Raw genomic sequence first — 19,175 nt, 5'->3', positions numbered from 1 at the left:
GGTCAGGAGTTCGAGATCAGCCTGGCCAACATGGTAAAACCCTGTCTCTACTAAAAATACAAAAATTAGCCAGGTGTGGTGGCACGCTGCGGTGGCTGAGGAAGGAGACTTTCTTGAACCTGGGAGGCGGAGGTTGCAGTGAGCCGAGATCACGCCTCTGCACTCCTGGACAACAGAGGGAGACTCTGTCCCAAGAAATAAATAAAAATAAAAAATAAAATAAAATTGATAAACTCCTGGCAAGAGTGATGAAGGAAAAAAAGATGAGATACAAAAAACTATCCCTTCGGAATGGAAATAAGGCCATCACTACAGAGCCTACATTTATTGAACTATAGTGAGAGGATATTATAAACAACTATATTCTAGAAAACAACCATATTCTAGAACAACAGCCTACTTAGTTGTCCTGTTTTAAGAAATTGATTCCGTTACTTATAAAAATCTTCCCACAAAGAAAACTCCAGGTCCAGATGTTTTAATGGTGAGTTCTTTCTAACATTTAAGGAAGAAATAATAATAACTTTATACAAAGTCTTCCAGCAAACAGAAAAACTGGGAATACTTCTTAACTCATTTTATCTGTTCAGCATTACCTTGATATGAAAACCTGACAAGAACATTATAAGGAAGAAAAATAACAGGCCAAACAAAGATGCAAAAATTCTAAACAAAATATCAGCAAACCAAATCCAAAGATCTATAAATAGGATAATACTACACAACCAAATTGTGTTTATTCAAGGAATACAAAGTTTGTTTAACATTTGAAAACCAATCAATATAGTCTACCAAATTAACAGAATAAACTTAAAAATAATCATAGAATCATCTCAAGAGATGCAGAAAAATCATTTGATTAAAGTTACAACTGGCTGGGTGCAGTGGCTCACGCCTGTAATCCCAGCACTTTGGGAGGCCGAGGTGGGTGGATCACGAGGTCAAGAGAATGAGACCATCCTGGCCAACATGGTGAAACCCCATCTCTACTAAAAATACAAAAATTAGCTGGGCATATTGGCACGTACCTGTAGTCCCAGCTACTCGGGAGGCTGAGGCAGGAGAATCGCTTGAACTTGGAAGGCAGAGGTTGCAGTAAGCCGAGATTGCACCACTGCACTCCAGCCTGGCAACAGAGTGAGACTCCGTCTCAAAAAAAAAAAAAAAAAAAAATCACCACCTATTTATTTATTTTGATTTTTAGTAGAGATGAGGTCTCTCTATGTTGCCTAGGTTGGTCTCAAACTCCTGAGCTCAAGTGATCCTTCCAACTTGGCCTCCCAACAGGCATGAGCCACCATGCCCAGCCACCACCTATTTATTATAAGATTCTTTTCAAGTTAAGAATAGAAGGAAACTTCTTTAATCTAATAAACAGCTTGCACAAAACACCTACATCAAACATCATACTGGTGAGATAAACACCTAAGAAAAGAATGAAAAAGGGTTCCCACTATCACCACTTCTATTCAACATTGTACTTGAGGCTCTCCTCAATGAGACAAAAAAAGATGTAGAATTAGAAAGAGAACAAATAGCCCAGCATGATGACACGTGCCTGTAATCTCAGCATTTTGGGAAGCTGAGGTAGGAGAATCGCTGGAGCCCAGAAGCTTGAGACCACCTAAGCAACATAGTGAGACTCTGTCTCTACAAAAAATATGAAAATTAGTTGGGCACAGTGCCTCACATGCCTGTAGTCCCAGCTACTGAGGAGGCTGAGGCAGGAGGATGCCTTCAGCCCAGGACCTCAGGTTGCAGTGAAATATGTTTGTGCCACTGCACTCTAGCCTGGACAACAGGGGGAGACCCCATATCAATCAATTAATCAATCAATCAATAAGTAAGTAAAACTGTTGTTAGTTGAGGGCATGGATTTGGATTGATTCTTCTGCCAGGGCCTGGCAAACAGTAGGCACTTGCTAAATATCTGCTGAATGGACAGAGAGATGAATAGACAAAGGAGGTATTGAAACATGGGGCCCCGAGGTAGGGGCCTTTACTAGGTAAGCAGTAACCACTACATAATCAACAGAAAAAAATGAAACTTACAACAGTAAAACTACACACAGTGAAAGTTTTTATTGATGAAATAATCAAATAAATATCCTTGACAAAACATTAATCAGCAGGCACAGTGACTCACACCTGTAATCTCAGCATTTTGGGCGGCCAAGGTGGAAAGATCAGTTGAGCCCAGGAGTTCCAGACCAGCCTTGGCAACATGGTGGAACCCCATCTCTACAAAAAATACAAACATTAGCTGGGTGTGGTGATGCACACCTGTAGTCCCAGCTACTCAGGAGGCTGAGGTGGGAGGATCACCTGAGCCCAGGCAGCTTGAGGCTGCAATGAGCCAAGATCATGCCAGTCTGGGTTACAGAGTGTGACCCTGTCTCAACAAAACAAAACAAGACAAAACAAAACATAAATCAGGAAATGCTTGGCCACTGTCTCCATTTCTGTTTTCTCTTTGGAGCTCCAGCAGGGTGTCAGGCTATTTGAATTCCTCTTTGACCCTACAGATGTTTTTGTCTTGTGTTTATTAATATAGGCTTTTAGATAGAATTACATCATATTGATTATTTTTCACTGAGAATATTTACCAGAACAAATGCCATTAGGTCAGTTCGATACCTTTGATTTTCTACATAGCCTGTGAAATCTATTTCTGACTTATCCATTTTCATTTAATTTGAACTCAATTATCTTCATCTGAAAAATGATTTTCAATATAAATTTTATGATTATTTGAGTCATCAATCAATCTTAAAAATCTATATCACAGCTTAATAATTATAGCTCTTGCCATTGTAAGTTATTTTTTGTGGTCCTTTTTTTCTTTTTTTTTTTGATACAGGGTCTCACCTCACTCTGTCAGGCTGGAGTGCAGTAACATAATCATGGCTCATTGTAGCCTCAACCTCCCAGGCTCAAGCAATCCTCCCAGCTCAGTCTCCTGAGTAGCTGGGACTACAGGTGTGCCACCACACCCAGCTAATTTTTGTATTTTTTGTAGAAACAGGGTTTCACCATGTTGTCAAGGCTAGTCTTGAACTCCTGGGCTCAAGCAATCCGCCCACCTCGGCCTTCCACAGTGTTGGGATTACATGTGTGAGCTACCACGTCTGGCCTGTGGTCATTATTTCTATCTTCTATCAAGTCCACTTTTTCTGGGATGAATTTTGCAGATCTGCACTTTGTCAAGATTTTTTTTTTTTTTTTTTTTTTTGAGACAGAGTTTCACTCTTGTTGTCCAGGCTGGAGTGGAATGGTATGATCTCGGCTCACTGCAACCTCCGACTCCCGGGTTTAAGCAATTCTCCTGTCTCAGCCTTCTGAGTAGCTGGGATTACAGGCATGCATCACTGTGCCCAGCTAATTTTTATATTTTTAGTGGAGACGGGGTTTCACCATGTTGGTCAGGCTAGTCTCGAACTCCTGACCTCAGGTGATCTGCCCACCTCAGCCTCCCAAAGTGCTGGGATTACATGCATGAGCCATCATCGCCCAGCCAACATTTTTTTGATTTTTCCATCAACTTTTAGTCAATAAGTAATTTCACTGTATATGATTTAGCCATTTTCAGTTTTTGTTTTTTCTGTTGATTATGTAGCGTATAAGGTTTTTACCCTACATGTAGCGTATAAGGTTTTATGAGACAGGTTTCACTCTGTCACCCAGGCTGTAATGCAGTGGCGAGATCGTAACTCACTGCAGCCTTGATCTCCTGGGCTCAAGTGATTCTCCCACCTCAGCCTCCTGAGCAGCTGGGACAATAGGTGCATGCCACCATGCCCCACAAATTGAAATTTTTTTTTGTAGAGATGGGATCTCCCCATGTTGTGCAGGCTGGTCTTGAACTCCTGAGCTCAAGAAATCCACTAGCCTCAGCCTCCCAAAGTGCTGAGATTACAGGTGTGACTCATGGCGCCCGGCCTAAAACACAGACTTCTTACCCTCTTTGAAATCAGTTTTGACTGACAAAGGGTGGTTGTTCACAATATATAAAGACTTTCTGAAAATAGAGGAAGAAAGAACAACCCTTTAAACCACAATGAGGTTTCAGGACATAGCTATTAGAACAGGTAGACTTAAAAAAAAAGTGATAACACCAAATGCTGATGAGGATGTAGAGAAATTGAATCATCATGCATTGCTGGTGGGAACAAAAATGATACAGTCACTGTGGCAAACAGTTTGGCAGTTTTTTTTTTTTCTTTTGAGATGGAATCTTGCTCTGTCACCCAGGCTGGAGTGCAGTGGAATGAGCTCGGCTCTATGCAACCTCCGCCTCCTGGGTTCAAGCGATTCTCCTGCCTCAGCCTCCCAAGTAGCTTGGACTACAGGCATGCGTCACTACTCCCGACTAGTTTTTTGTATTTTCAGTAGAGATAGGGTTTTACTATGTTGGCCAGGCTGGTCTCGAACTCCTGACCTCAGGTGATCCACCCGCCTCAGCCTCCCAAAGTGCTGGGGTTACAGGTGTAAGCCACCACGCCTGGCCAGCAGTTTCTTATAAAACTAAACATGCACTTATCATATGACCCAGCAATCATACTGTTAGGCATGTATCCCAGAGAAATAAAAACTTTTGTTCACACAAAAACCTATACATGAATGTGCATAGAGCTTTATTTTATTCATAATACCAAAAAAAAAAAAAAAACTGGAAACAATCCAGATATCCTTCAATGAGTAAATGGCTAAACAGACTCTGGTACATCCACATGATGGAATACTATCCAGTCATCAAAAAGAATGAACTGTTGATGCATATAATAATTTAGATGGATCTCAAGGGCATTGTGCTTAATGAAAAGTCAATCTCAAAAGGTTACATTTCCTAAATGACAAAACCAGAGAGGTGAACTTATTAGTAGTTGCCAGGGGACAAGGGGGGAGGGACTGCACAAGGGAGTTCCTTTGTAGTGCATGGATGAGTTTTGTATCTTGACTGTGGTGGTGGTACATGAATTTGTACATAAGAAATCTCATTGAATTATACACACACACACACACACACACACAAATGAATGCATGTAAAAAATGGTGAAAACTTAACCAAGTCTGTAGTTTAGTTAAAAATATTTTACTGGCCAGGCACGATGGCTTACAACTATAATCCCAGTATTCTGAGAGGCCAACGCCAAGAGGATTACATGAGCCCAGGGGTTCCAGACCAGCCTAGGCAACATAGCAAGACCCTGTCTCTACAATAAATTTAAAAATTAGACAGGTGTGGTGGCACGTGCCTGTAGTCCCAGCTACTCAGGAGGCTGAGGTGGGAAGATTGCTTGAGCCCAGGAGATTGAGGCTGCAGTGAGCCATGATAGCATCACTGCATTCCATCCTGGGCAACAGAATGAGACCCTTGCCTCAAAAAAAAAAAAAAATTACCAATGTAAATTTCTTGGTTTTGATATTATACTACCATTATATGAGATGTCGCTATTGGTGGAAGCTGGATGAAGGGTACATGGGACTCTATGTACTATTTGTTCTTATGTTTTTTTTTTCTATGTACTATTTTTGCAACTTTAAGTATATTGTTTTTTCAGAGTAAAAAGCTTTAAAAAGATGGCAGCAATCCTTTAAAAAAAAAATGGGCAAGTGGCCAGGTGTGGTGGCTGTAATTCCAGCACTTTGGGAGGCTGAGGCGGGTGGATCACTTGAGGACAGGAGTTTGAGACCAGCCTGGTCAACCTGGCGAAATCCAGTCTCTACTGAAAATACAAAAATTAGCCGGGTGTGGTGGCCCATGCCTGTAGTCCCAGCTACTTGGGAGGCTGAGGCACGAGAATCACTTGAACCCGGGAGGTACAGTTTGCAGTGAGCTGAGATTGTGCTACTGCAATCCAGCCTGGGTGATGGGGCAGGACTCTGTCCCCACCCCCACCCCCACCCCCACCCAAAAAAAAACAGAAGGCCAGGCGAGGTGGCTCATGCCTGTAATCCCAGCACTTTAAGAGGCTGAGGTGGGTGGATCACCTGAGGTCAGGAGTTCAAGACCAGCCTGGCCAACACGGCAAAACCCCATCTCTACTAAAAATATAAAAATTAGCCAAGTGTGGTGGTGGGTGCCCGTAATCCCAGCTACTCGGGAGGCTGAGGCGGGAGAATCTCTTGAACCTGGGAGGCAGAGGTTGCAGTGAGCCGAGATTGCGCCACTGCACCACTGCACTCCAGCCTGGGCGACAGAGTGAAACTCTGTCTCAAAAAAAAAAAAAAAAAAAAAAAGAAGAGAAAAGAAAAAGAAAAAAGACCAGAAACAGAGTTTATCGAGAAAGAAATGCAAATAATCCTTAAGCTTATGAAAAGACGACCTGACGACCTACCTTGCTCATAATAAGAGAAACACAAATTAAAACTACACTGAGAAACAATTTCTCACCTCAAAATTAGCAAAAATCCATCTATAGAGTGCAATATGATGCAGCTGCAAAAAAGAACAGAGAATGGACTCTCTCTACATATTTCTCTTTCTATCTTTTTTTTTTTGACACAGGGTCGCACTCTGTCACCCAGGCTGGAGTGCAATGGCGCAATCTCGGCTCACTGCAACCTCCGCCTCCCAGGTTCAAGCAATTCTCCTGCCTCAGCCTCCCAGTAGCTGGGATTATAAGCGCGCGCCACCATGCCTGGCTAATTTTTTTTTGTATTCTTAGTAGAGATGGGGTTTCACCATGCTGGCCAGGTTGGTCTAGAACTCCTGGCCTCAAGTGATCCGCCCGCCTCAGCCTCCCGAGGTGCTGGGATTACAGGCGTGAGCCACTGCGCCCGGCCCAATCTCTCTACATATCTGTGGAATGATCTCAGGGACTTATTATAAAGTGAAAAAAGAAAGAGAAAACTGTGTCTAGTATGCTACTGTTAAGCTAACAAATGAGAGGGAATACAAATATACTTGTAAATTTGTATATATTTTCAAAGGTAGTAGTATAAACCAAAAACTAAGAGAAACAAAGTTTACTTGTAGAGGAAGGGATGAACATTGTGGAGGGAAAAGTAGAAACTAGATTTCTCTGGAGAATATGCCTTGCTTTGCAGATTTGATTTTGGAACTACATAAATGTTTTACACAGTTGTAAGATAAAATTTAAAAAAAGAAAAATCTGGCCAGGGGCAATGGCTCACATCTGTAATCCCAGGACTTTGGGAGGCCGAGGCGGGTGGATCACGAGGTTAGAAGCTCAAGACCAGCCTGGCCAACATGGTGAAACCCCGCCTCTACTTAAAAATACAAAAATTAGCCAGCCATGGTGGCACATGCCTGTAATCCCAGCTACTTTGGAGGCTGAGACAGGAGAATCACTTGAATCCAGGAGGCAGAGGTTTCAGTGAGCCCAGATTGCGCCACTACACTCCGGCCTGGGTGATAGGGCAAGACTCCGTCTCAAAAAAAAAAAAAAAAAGAAAAATCCCTGCAAATCAAATATAAAATAAACAAAACTCTATATTAAGCCAGAGATGAATTATTTTAACTGACTTTTAAATATATTAATTGGACTATACATGCAGAGGGAGATAGATTCAAAGGAAAAAGTGCTGCAGAAATCCTATGTTCAATGATCATTTTGTTAGTAAATGATCTACATAATCTGAAACTATTATATATGTTCAGTATACACATGCATATATATTCATATACACACCCATATATAGTAGGACCAAGCAAATTAGTAATTATCTTAATATTGCTAGGAACCAAGGTTTTCAGTGTATTGGAAAAAATATATATAGATATATAATCAAAGAAGTAAAAATCCTGTCTGATGCAGTGGCTCACGCCTATAATCATAGCACTTTGGGAGGTCAAGGCAGGAGGATTGCTTGAGGCCAGGAGTTTGAGACCAGCCTGGGCAATATGGTGAGACCTGATTTCTACAAAAAATTTTTTAAAAATTAGCTGGGCATGGTGGTGTGTACACATGGTCCTAACTACTAAGGAGGCTGAGATGGGAGGATGGCTTGAGCCCAGGAGGTTGAGGCTGCAGTGAGCTATGATCACACCATTGCACTCCAGCCTAGGTGACAGAGTGAGACCCTGTCTAAAAAAAAAAAAAAAAGTAAAATGCCTATGAGCCTAGAATTAAATTGGAAATATCATTATGAACTTGTGACACATTTTTCTTTTAGAAAAAAAGTGTTTTTTTTTTGTTTTTTTTTTATTTGAGACGGAGTCTTGCTCTGTTGCCCAGGCTGGAGTGCAGTGGCGTGATCTCAGCTCACTCACTGCAAGCTCCGCCTCCCGGTTCACGCCATTCTCCTGCCTCAGCCTCCCGAGTAGCTGGGACTACAGGCGCCCGCCACCATGCCCAGCTAATTTTTTGTATTTTTAGTAGAGACGGGGTTTCACCGTGTTAGCCAGGATGGTCTCGATCTCCTGACCTCATGATCCGCCCACCTTGGCCTCCCAAAGTGCTGGGATTACAGGCGTGAGCCACCGCGTCCGGCCGAAAAAAAAAGTTATTTCCCAACTTTATCCACTAAAAAGAAAAGCCCAGAAACAATGACTAACCAATAACAATAAGCACTTAGACCTAGACTGTAAGTGCCATTAAATAAACCAGGGCTTCTTGGTTTATCTCTGGGAGGCTCTCCTGCCTCAGCCCCACTCTCTGTATTGTTTTGCTTACTTAGATTCTATATTCAGGGAAGGAAATGCAAAGTGAGCTTGGAAGGTCTTGCTGAACCAGGAATCAAGGAATCTGTCAAAGGCCATTGGGGTTGTGTCAGGAGCCACATTGAAGAAGCTCCCGCTAAGCTTAGCTGGAGCCAAGAATACTAACTGCAGTGGATGAAAATACATTACACATATTTAAATCCAGGAATTCGTAATGATACTACAAAAACAAAAACTCATTGGTCAACTTTAGAGAATGCTATGAACTAACTAATCCTTCGGAAAATTGGCAAATAAAGGAAAGTATCAAGCACTTATTGTAGTCTTTTCTGAATGAATTACATACCTCAGGGTAATTAAATAGTTGATGAAGAGAAGAAAAATTCCAGCTAGTAAAGGAAGAGGAAATGATAGAATTATAATGTCACCATTTTGAAACATTTAATAGATTACTGGATCTAGGAATCATCATCAGTGAATGATAACATCCTCAAAAGAGAAACAATTTCACATTATTTGCCTCTGATGAAAGTATACTACACCATATGGGGTATCTTTTCCCCAAAATATAGAATCTGAGTATAATCAAGTCTTTTTTTTTTTTTTTTTTTTTTTTGAGACAGAGTCTTGCTCTGTCGCCCAGGCTGGAGTGCAGTGGCGGGATCTCGGCTCACTGCAAGCTCCGCCTCCCGGGTTCACGCCATTCTCCTGCCTCAGCCTCCGGAGTAGCTGGGACTACAGGCGCCCGCCACTGCGCCCAGCTAATTTTTTGTATTTTTAGTAGAGACGGGCTTTCACCGCGGTCTCGATCTCCTGACCTCGTGATCCGCCCGCCTCTGCCTCCCAAAGTGCTGGGATTACAGGTATGAGCCACCGCGATTACAGGCGTGAGCCACCGCGCCCGGCCTTAATCAAGTCTCTTGAACTAATTATCTATTTACAGCTAATACAGGATACAGAGGAACAGAGATTTTCAACACTCTCTGCAATGTTTTATATTTTTTTAATGAAGTACTCTTGCAAAACGTTAGGAATTGATAGAACTTTTCTATCTATTGGGTTTTATTTTATTTTATTTATTTTTTGAATTTTTTTTTTTGAGACGGAGTCTTGTTCTCTTGCCCAGGCTGGAGTGCAGTGGCGCAATCTCGGCTCACTGCAACCTCTGCCTCCCAGGTTCAAGGGATTCTTGTGCCTCATCCTCCTGAGTAGCTGAGACTACAGGTGCGCACCATCACCCCCGGATAAGTTTTGTATTTTTTAGTAGAGACGGGGTTTTACCATGTTAGTCAGGTTGGTCTCGAACTCCTGGCCTCAAGTGATCTGCCTGCCTCAGCCTCCCAAAGTGCTGGGATTACACGCATGAGCCACTGTGCCTGGCCTATCTGTTGGATTTTATGAACAGGAACATAAAACAACACAGGTATTTGGACACAGCCTTGGCCTTTGTGGGGGCTCCAGCTTCCCAGCTTTTCCCTCTGGGAGGCTTTCCTGCCTCAGCCCCGCTCTGTGTACTGTTTTGCTTTCTTAGAGTATATTCTCTGAGAAGTGCTAGGTTGTTCCATCCTGAGACAACTTCTCCTGATCTTGTCCACTCTGCTGCACTCCACCCTGACATCCTTAAGTGCCTCCTGCCAACATTTCTAGAGCTTACTTCCTTAATAAAAACCAAAACAATACAAATGTAAACAAAATAAAACAAAACACAAAATATTTGTGTCTTGTTTGTCTCTGTGCAGAGCTTTAGAGTTGATGAGAAATTTACACTGGACTCTCATAAATGAGGTTATATGTCAGTCTCTGCATTTTTCAGAAAGGTGAAATGACTTATACCTAAGATCACATAGCTTGGTTTGGTGCAAGGACAGACCGGGAGGAGGATTGGAATTCAATTCTGTCTGGCTCTTTATTCTCTGTCAACTCTATCCCACTACCTCTTCGACATAACACCTGATTAAAAATCACTGTCACAGGCACAAACCCTCAATCTTTGTCATTCCTCCCCAGATACCCTGCTCTTGTCAAACTAATTGTGAGACAGATTCTTTACCTGGAACCTATCTGAGAGTCCACAGAGAGAACTCAGGGGCTCCACGATCTTGGATGGGAAAGTTACATTTTTACATTCATTTATATTTACAGAAATTTAGTATTTCCTCCAATTCTGAATACACATAACAAACTACAGTCAAACTGCAGTGCCACAGTACTTGTGACTTTGTCACTAACAGAAATCACAGGTGTTTTCATATCACATTACAATTGTTGCAGATATCTCAAAATATTATTTGTGTTCATCATTACAGTAAACTTTTGGCAGTCAAACTTAAACTGGCAGTGAAATCTTGTTATTTATTTATTTTTTTGAGACAGGGTCTCACTCTGTTTTCAAGGCTGGAGTACAGTGGTGCGATCATAGCTCATTGTAGCCTTGACCTCTCAGGCTCAAGTGATCCTCCCTTCTGGGTAGCTGGGACCACAGGTGTGCGCCACCACACCTGGCTAATTTTTTTATTTTTATTTTTTGTAGAGACAGTGTTTTGCCATGTTGCCCAGGCTGGTCTCCAACTCCTAAACTCAAGCGATCCTTGCACCTTGGCCTGGCAAAGTGCTGGAACTACAGGTGTGAGCCACTGCCATTGTGGAGTTTACAGCAGCTGGAGGAGAATGTGCAGGTGGTAACACTGTGCTTGGCCTGGTGTTTCTTCTGGGTTCCTGCAGTCCCTTGCTCTCTTCTTCCATGGCATTGATTACACTGGGATTAATTGTGTCAGTGTATTCCTTAGAGTATGAGTTCCTTGGAGACAAAGCCACGCTTGAGTCTCCCTTAGGCCCCTGGCGCCAGCAAAAGACCTGGTTAGTATTTTAAGCTGAGTGAAAAATGAATAAATATTCAATGTTGTTCATCACCTTCCAGCTGGAGGAAACTCAGCTCTTCTGGGAATAAAAGCCCTTCAGTTCTGACCCTTTTTCGGGAGAGATTTCCCACCTTCTAGCTAAAATGAAAATTGGTGGCTCCCTCGTTCCCTATCTCCCATCATTCAAACATCCATAACTCCAGAAACAAACAAGCGAATACCACCTCCTCCTGCCCCCCGCCCCCAGATCTCTCTTGCTCTCTGTACAAGGCAAAGTTATGAAAGTCCTGGATCAGGCACTGGGTTTTCCATGAATTAACTCATTTCATCCTGTGAAGGAGATAACGATAATCACATCTTACAATGTAGGACATAGAGGTCCAGTAAGGAGAAGATATTTTTCCGGTGTCACAGCCTGTAAGTTACTCAGGTGGGGTATGAATCCAGGTCTGGCCTCCCTGTCTCTGTGCACTTTGTATGACATCAGAGTTTTTCACACATTAATTAGACATACTGGCTATCCCAGGAGACAAGGCAAGAACTAAGCGTACAGTAGGAGTTAAAAAGAGAAAAGGCACAGATTCAAAGACAATGGATGTTAACATCAATTTTCCATAGCTGCTGTTAGGGATGACAAATTAAATGGAACTGATGAACGTTTTTTTTGTTTGTTTTTGTTTTTTGAGACGGAGTCTCGCTCTGTGGCGCCCAGGCTGGAGTGCACTGGCGCAATCTCGGCTCACTGCAACCTCTGCCTCCTGGGTTCAAGAGATTCTCCTGCCTCAGTCTCCCGAGTAGCTGGGATTACAGGTGCCAGCCACCACACCTGGCTAATTTTTTTGTATTTTTAGTAGAGACTGGGTTTCACCATGTTGGTCAGACTGGTCTTGAACTCTTGACCTCAGGTGATCTGCCCACCTTGGCCTCCCAAAGTGCTGGGATTACAGGCGTGAGCCATCGCGCCTGGCCCAGAACTGATGAACATTTACCGAAATAGGCTCCTCTGAATCTGGGGCTTAAAATACTTGCTAATTATTTGATTTCATGGGTTTCCAACTTAATTGGTGTATTAGTTTCCTAAAGTTGCCTTAACAAATTACCATAAACTGGGTGGCTTAAAACAACAGATGTGTATTCTGTCACAGCTGTGGAGATCAGAAGTCTGAAATCGAGGTGTTTGCAGGATTAGTTCCTTCTGGAGGTGCTGAGGAAGAATCGGTTCCATGCCTCTCAGCTTCTGGTGGCTGCCAGTATTCTTGGCATTCCTTGGCTTGGGGCTTCCTGACTCTGATCTTTGCTTGCATTCTCACATAGCCTTCTGCTCTATGTCTCAGGCACAGAGCTTTCTCTTATGAAGACATCGGTCACTGGATTTAGGGACCACCTAAATCCAGGAGGATCTCATCCCAAGATCCTTTCTTAATTATATCTACCTAGACCAACTCTGGGCCACAGAGATGCATCAGACCACCGTGGGCCCTACTTTCAAATGAAGTCACATTCACAAATATGGGGGTTAAGACTTGGTCAATATCTTCTGGGGAGACACAATTCAACCTGCTACAATTGGTATACTTTTTTTTTCCAACTTTATGAACTTGAGGGATTTTATGTAAAGGATCCTGCTAGACTTAAACTCCAACCATTTCCCTCCAGACTATCTTCTGGTCTTTGTCAGTAACAATTCTCACTCTATCAGCTCCTCATGACATGCAAAGCATCTATTACCTTAGTTAACAATTTTATCTGCCCTAGGAGGTCTGCAAGGTTGGCTTTGGATTGTTTGTTTGTTTGAGATAACGGTCTTGCTTTGTCGCCCAGACTGGAGTGCAGTGGTATGATCTTGGCTCACTGCAGCCTCAACCTTTTAGGCTCAAGCAATCCTTCCTGTTCAGCCTCCTAAGTAGCTGAGACTACAGATGTACACCAGCGCACCCAGCTAATTTTTGTATTTTTTGTAGACATGGAGTTTCACTGTGTTGCCCAGGTTGGTCTCAAACTCCTGGGCTCATGCAATCTGCCTGCCTCAGCCTCCCAAAGTGCTGGGATTACAGGTGTGAGCCACTGCACCGGGCCAGGTTGACCATTTTACAGATGTGGAAACAGGCACATCCAGGGCAGTGAATTGACAGAGGACACCCAGCTAGGAAGTGGCTGAGGCAGGAATTGAACCTAGAACATCAAGGCTCTTTCCTTGTATAGTTGCTGCTGTACAAGAGTTTCAGTGGCTGTAATCAGTTCATGCAGATTTATTTGTGATTCACTCTTGCCCTTAACTTTATTTAATGTGTACTTTTCCCTTGTCATTCTAATTGATTATCTATATAGTCTATATACTTGTCATGCTAATTGATTGATTCATTAATTCAACCACCATTTATTGAACCCTTACCCTGTGAGAAGCCCTGAGCTGGACTGAGCTCTGGGCCACAGAGGCGGATCAGACCACCTTAAGCCTTGTCCTTGGGGGCAGCATGTAGACAATGATCACAGAATATGAGCAGGGCTGTGGGAGCCCAGAGTGGACTTCTAACCTAGCCAGAGGTCAGCAGAAGCTTTTTGATGTCTGAATTAGGTCTTGAGGATAAGCAGGATGCAATTTTATGCTTTTAATATTGGTTATTATAATTAAATATTAGGATGGGCATTTGATACTCATCTGTCGATATTAACGGTATGCTGTTAGCTTTCTAACACTCTGGCAAGCAAGCATAGCAGGTTTATATAAAGTCTTCAGCATAAATAGCAATAACTTCCATTTGCCCAGTGCTGGGTCATTTACAAAACATTTTCACACCTCTCGTCTCATTTGCTGTGACAAAAAGCTCTTTGAGAGTGCTCTGTTTATATTCATGTGATTTCTCTTGTTTTAAGTCTTAGCTAAACTGAAAAATTATATTTAATTTTCCAATAAGATCATTACAAAAGTTTTTAAATTAAATGAGATAACTTTGGAATTTATAATCATTCCAATTGCACTGAGGATTAAACCAAGGCCTGGTTCTAATCCTAGTGTGGCCAATCCCTTCCTCTCTCCGGGTCTCAATTTCCTCTACTATAAAATGGACATGTGAGGGATGTTTAAGCTGAAAGATTTAATGAGATAATGGATCTTAGACACCAGCATAATACCTGCTTCATTCAAGATCAGTTCTCCTAGCATGATCTCTAATGTCCATTTTCGTGTGACTCTAGAGCAATTCTTTTTTTTTTTTTTGGATGGAGTTTCACTCTTGTTGCCCAGGCTGGAGTGCAATGGCACCATCTCGGCTCACTGCAACCTCCACCTCCCGGGTTCAAGCGATTCTCCTGCCTCAGCCTCCCAAGTAGCTGGGATTACAGGCATGTGCTACCAGCTAATTTTTGTATTGCTAGTAGAGACGGGGTTTTGCCATGTTGGCCAGGCTGATCTCAAACTCCTGACCTCAAGTGATCCACCTGCCTCAGCCTCCCAAAGTGCTGGGATTACAGGCATGAGCCACCGCGCCTGGCCTAGAGCAATTCTTAAAGTAAAGCTGATGCATATGTGCCAAAGCTCCCAAAGAGATGCTTTGAGAGAGAGGTGGCAAAGAAGCATGTTAACACAGCTGGGAGAAAACCATTGCAAAGTACAATGGTAATCAGATAGTAACAGGCAAAGGATACTGTTTTGACACTGTCATTTTGACTCCGAGTTTTTTTGATGGGGTTGCAGAAAAAAATTATGGTAGAAATAATCAACACAAAATAAAACTGACAATGGCTAAAGCTACACATGATGAAATTTACTATGGATAAAAAAGCAAACTGAATGATCCCATCTTTGTTGGTAACACTGCAATCTGCAAAGTTGTTCCCTGGGAAAATTCTACTTAGAAATAATCAATACAAGATAAATCCAACAATGGTTCAAATTACTGTCAGGAAAAGGTGGACTTGGTAGAAATAATGACTAACAAAGAAATTTCATTATAACCAACCAATAATCAGTAAAAATTGATAAAAATAAAACTGTTGGGTCAATCAAATTTTTTTGTTGTAAAATTCATAAAGAATATATCTTTTTTTTTATTTTTTAGAGACAGAGTCTTGCTTTGTCACCCAGGCTTGAGAGCTGTGGTGCGATCACGGCTCGCTGCAGCCTTAAAATCCTGGACTCAAGTGATCCTCTAGCCTCTGCCTCCTGATCAGCTAGAACTTACAGGTGCGTGCCACCACACCCAGCCAGTTTTTCTATTTTATTTATTTATGTTTTGGAGATGAAGTCTCCCTCTGTCATCCAGGCTGGAGTGCAGTGGCATGATTTCTGCTCACTGCAGCCTCTGACCCCCAGGTTCAAGTGATTCTTGTGCCTCAGCCTCCTGGGTAGCTGGGACTACAGGTGCGCACCACCACACCTGGCTAATTTTTTGTATTTTTAGTAGAGATGGGGTTTTACCATGTTGGCCAGGGTGGTTTCAAACTTCTGACCTCAAGCGACTCACTCGTCTCGGCCTGCAAAAGTGCTAGAATTACAGGCGTGAGGCATGATGCTAAGCCCAATTTTTCTATTTTTTGAAGAGATGGGGTCTCACTGTGTTGCCCAGGCTTGTCTTGAACTCGTGGCCTCAAGGGATCCTTCTGTCTTGGCCTCCCAAAGTGCTGGGATTATAGGCATGAGCCACAGCACCGAGCTGCTAAATAATATATCTTGAGGCCGGGCGTGGTGGCTCACGCCTGTAATCCCAGCACTTTGGGAGGCTGAGGCAGGCAGATCACGAGGTCAGGAGATCGAGACCATCCTGGCTAACACAGTGAAACCCCGTCTCTACTAAAAATACAAAAAAATTAGCTGGGCGTGGTGGTGGGCGCTTGTAGTCCCAGCTACTCAGGAGGCTGAGGCAGGAGAATGGCGTGAACCCAGGAGGCAGAGCTTGCAGTAAGCCAAGATTGTACCACTGCACTCCAGCCTGGGTGACAGAGAGAGACTCCGTCTCAAAAAAAAAAAAAAAAAAAAAAAAAAAAAAAAATATATATATATATATATATATCTTGATAAAAATTCAGTATAGAAAAATATTTTTAAAAGTTAGAAATCACTTAACTGTGCTATATCAAAAACTTATCCAGGAATTAAATTGGTTTAATAGAGTTCATTTCTTTAAAACTTTCATAAATTCATTAATATCGATATAATTCAGAGTTAAAAGTTTACATACCATGATTTTGCAGGGATTTAGAGAGAGAATTCGCAAATGGTTAGATGAAGGGTTTGGACTGTAAGTGGTATTTTACAGTCTTTAAAGCACTTTCACACCCATTGTTTCATTGGATTCTCCTAATAACCTTATGAGGTGGCAGGGCAGGCGGGACTCATTCCTTCCATTTTGCGGATGTATTATAGTAACTGAGATTTCGAAAAGTTAAGGGACTTACTAAACGTCACCCATCATGTTTATGGCAAGTTCTAATTTAGGATCTGATTCTCAGATTACTAGTCCAGTAAGCTTCTCATACCTATTTATTCTCCTAACTCAGACAATGCTTTACTTGCTGGATAGACCAAGCTAGCCCCTACTAGATAGACTGCCTAGCCCCTACTTTGTGCCACTAGGAGAAAGAAGTGGGGAAATGTAAGAGGAGAAGACGGGGTTTAGAAGAGGGCAAGGTCAGTGTAACATTAAGAGGAAGAGACTTGTTTGTCACATAGCCAACATATGATAGCTATCTTTCTCATTATTCTCAGAAAAGGGAGAAGAGGGGCTCAGATTTTAAGGCTGGGAGAATAGGATGTAAAGGGAGATAGGCAGTTTGAAAAAGAGAGTGCTTGATGTATTTGGGGAAAGTGAGTCCTGAGGGACAGGAGTCTAACTAGAGTGAGGTGGGGTGAAGCTAGAGAGGCTGCAGCGGGATGGGGACTAAGTCATCCTCTGAGCTAAGCAACCTGGGCATTTTCCTGTAGGCCTGTAGTAGAGCTGAAGTGTCCTGGTGGTTCTTACAGAACACCAAGGAACAATGGCATATAAAATTGAAAATATCAAATTCTGCTGGGCGCAGTGGCTCATGCCTGTAATCTCAGTACTTTGGGAGGCCGAGGTGGGCAGATCACTTGAGTCCAGGACTTTGAGACCACCTTGGGCAACATGGCGAAACCCTGTCTCTATAAGAAAAAGAAAAGAAAAAAGAAAAATTAGCCGGGCATGGTGGTGCCTGTAGTCCCCGCTACTTGGGAGGCTGAGGTTGGAGGATCACATAAGCCCAGGGAGTTGCTGCTGCAGTGAGCTGTGATCATGCCACTGAACTCCAGCCTGGGCAACAGAGTGAGACTCTGTCTCAAAAAATGAAAAAAGAAAAGAAAACATCAAGTCAAACAGGGCTTAAATGAAAAAAATCGTGAAATCAAAAATAATCTGATACTACGTTCTGTATTCTAGAAGAGCTGGACACAGGGGTCAGAAGAAGAGAAAAACTTTTTTTAAAGTGCAAGACATATAGCTTTGTGTAGGCAGAGCTTCATAGGCCCTTTACAGTAACTCTGTACCTCTATCTTCACTTCCTCTCCCCACCGTGATCTCTGGCCAACAGATTAGAAACCATTGCTATAAGAATTCAGATAAGCCAGGTGCAGTGGCTCCCGCCTGTAAACCCGGCACTTTGGGAGGCCGAGGCGGGCGGATTACCTGAGGTCAGGAGTTCAAGACCAGCCTGGCCAACATGGTGGAACCCCATCTCTACTAAAAATACAAAAAAATTAGCCAGGCGTGGTGGCACATGCCTGTAATCCCAGCTACTCGGAAGGATGAGGCAGGAGAATTGCTTGAGCCCCGGAGATGGAGGTTGCAGTGAGCCGAGATTGCACCACTGTACTCCAGCCTGGCTGACAGAGCAAGACTCTGTTTCAAACAAACAAACAAACAAACAAAAAAGAATTCAGATATAAGGAAAACCAGTGTGTCTAAAATATGTTCTACAGAAGATAGGACTTTGGCTTGAGTTTGAAGAATGAGTAAGAGAAAAGGAGAAAATGGGTGTGGAAAGACCAGAAAAGGAAAAATTTTGAGAAGACGCATTGAAAATTGAGAAAATTCTCCCTTCCAACTTTATGAATTGGAAGTGACTACTATTATTTGTTTTAGTAGTGGAACTATTAAAACCAGGCAGGCACAGTGCTGAAGCATGAATGAGGCAATGGGAAGCCATGGAAAGCATCTAGGCAGCAAAGAAAGGTTGTTAGATTTGGAAATTATGTTCTTTGGAAGTAGCACAGCTTAAAAAATTGTCCAGGTGTAGTGTGGCTCACACCTGTAATCCCAGCATTTTTGAGAGCTGAGGCAGGAGGGTCTCTTGAGGCCAGGAGTTTGAAACCAGCCTGGGCAATATAGTGAGATGACGTCTCTTACAATTAAAACAAAACAAAAAACAAAGCAAAAGAAAACAAAAAACAGTCGTTATGTGCTCCTTTTAAACAATTCAAACAATATGAAAATAAAAATTACAGCCGGGCACGGTGGCTCATGCCTGTAATCCCAGCACTTTGGGAGGCTGAGGCGGGCAGGTCAGGAGGTCAAGAAATCGAGACCATCCTGGCCAATATAGTGAAACCCCATCTCTACTAAAAATACAAAAATTAGCTGGGTGTGGTGGCGCGCGCCTGTAGTCCCAGCTACTCAGGAGGCTGAGGCAGGAGAATCGCTTGAACCCGGGAGGCAGAGGTTGCAGCGACCCGTGATTGC

At 42.7% G+C, this 19,175-nt stretch overlaps 1 protein-coding gene across 1 annotated transcript in view; it reads left to right on the top strand.

The window, feature by feature from the left end:
* Positions 1-19,175, top strand: part of FAM168A (family with sequence similarity 168 member A) — a 237,012-nt gene that overhangs the window by 22,413 nt on the left and 195,424 nt on the right. Inside the window, exons 2-3 of the mRNA XM_063672072.1 lie at positions 11,157-11,249; positions 15,543-15,667. The gene's annotated coding sequence lies outside the window, so the exon portion shown is untranslated. The remainder of the gene's footprint in view (positions 1-11,156; positions 11,250-15,542; positions 15,668-19,175) is intronic.

The sequence above is a fragment of the Pongo pygmaeus genome, chromosome 9 (genome assembly GCF_028885625.2).
Source record: "Pongo pygmaeus isolate AG05252 chromosome 9, NHGRI_mPonPyg2-v2.0_pri, whole genome shotgun sequence".
NCBI classification, from domain to species: Eukaryota; Metazoa; Chordata; class Mammalia; order Primates; family Hominidae; genus Pongo; species Pongo pygmaeus.
Note: the sequence above shows the minus strand (reverse complement) of the source record. Positions and strands in the feature narration are given on the sequence as shown.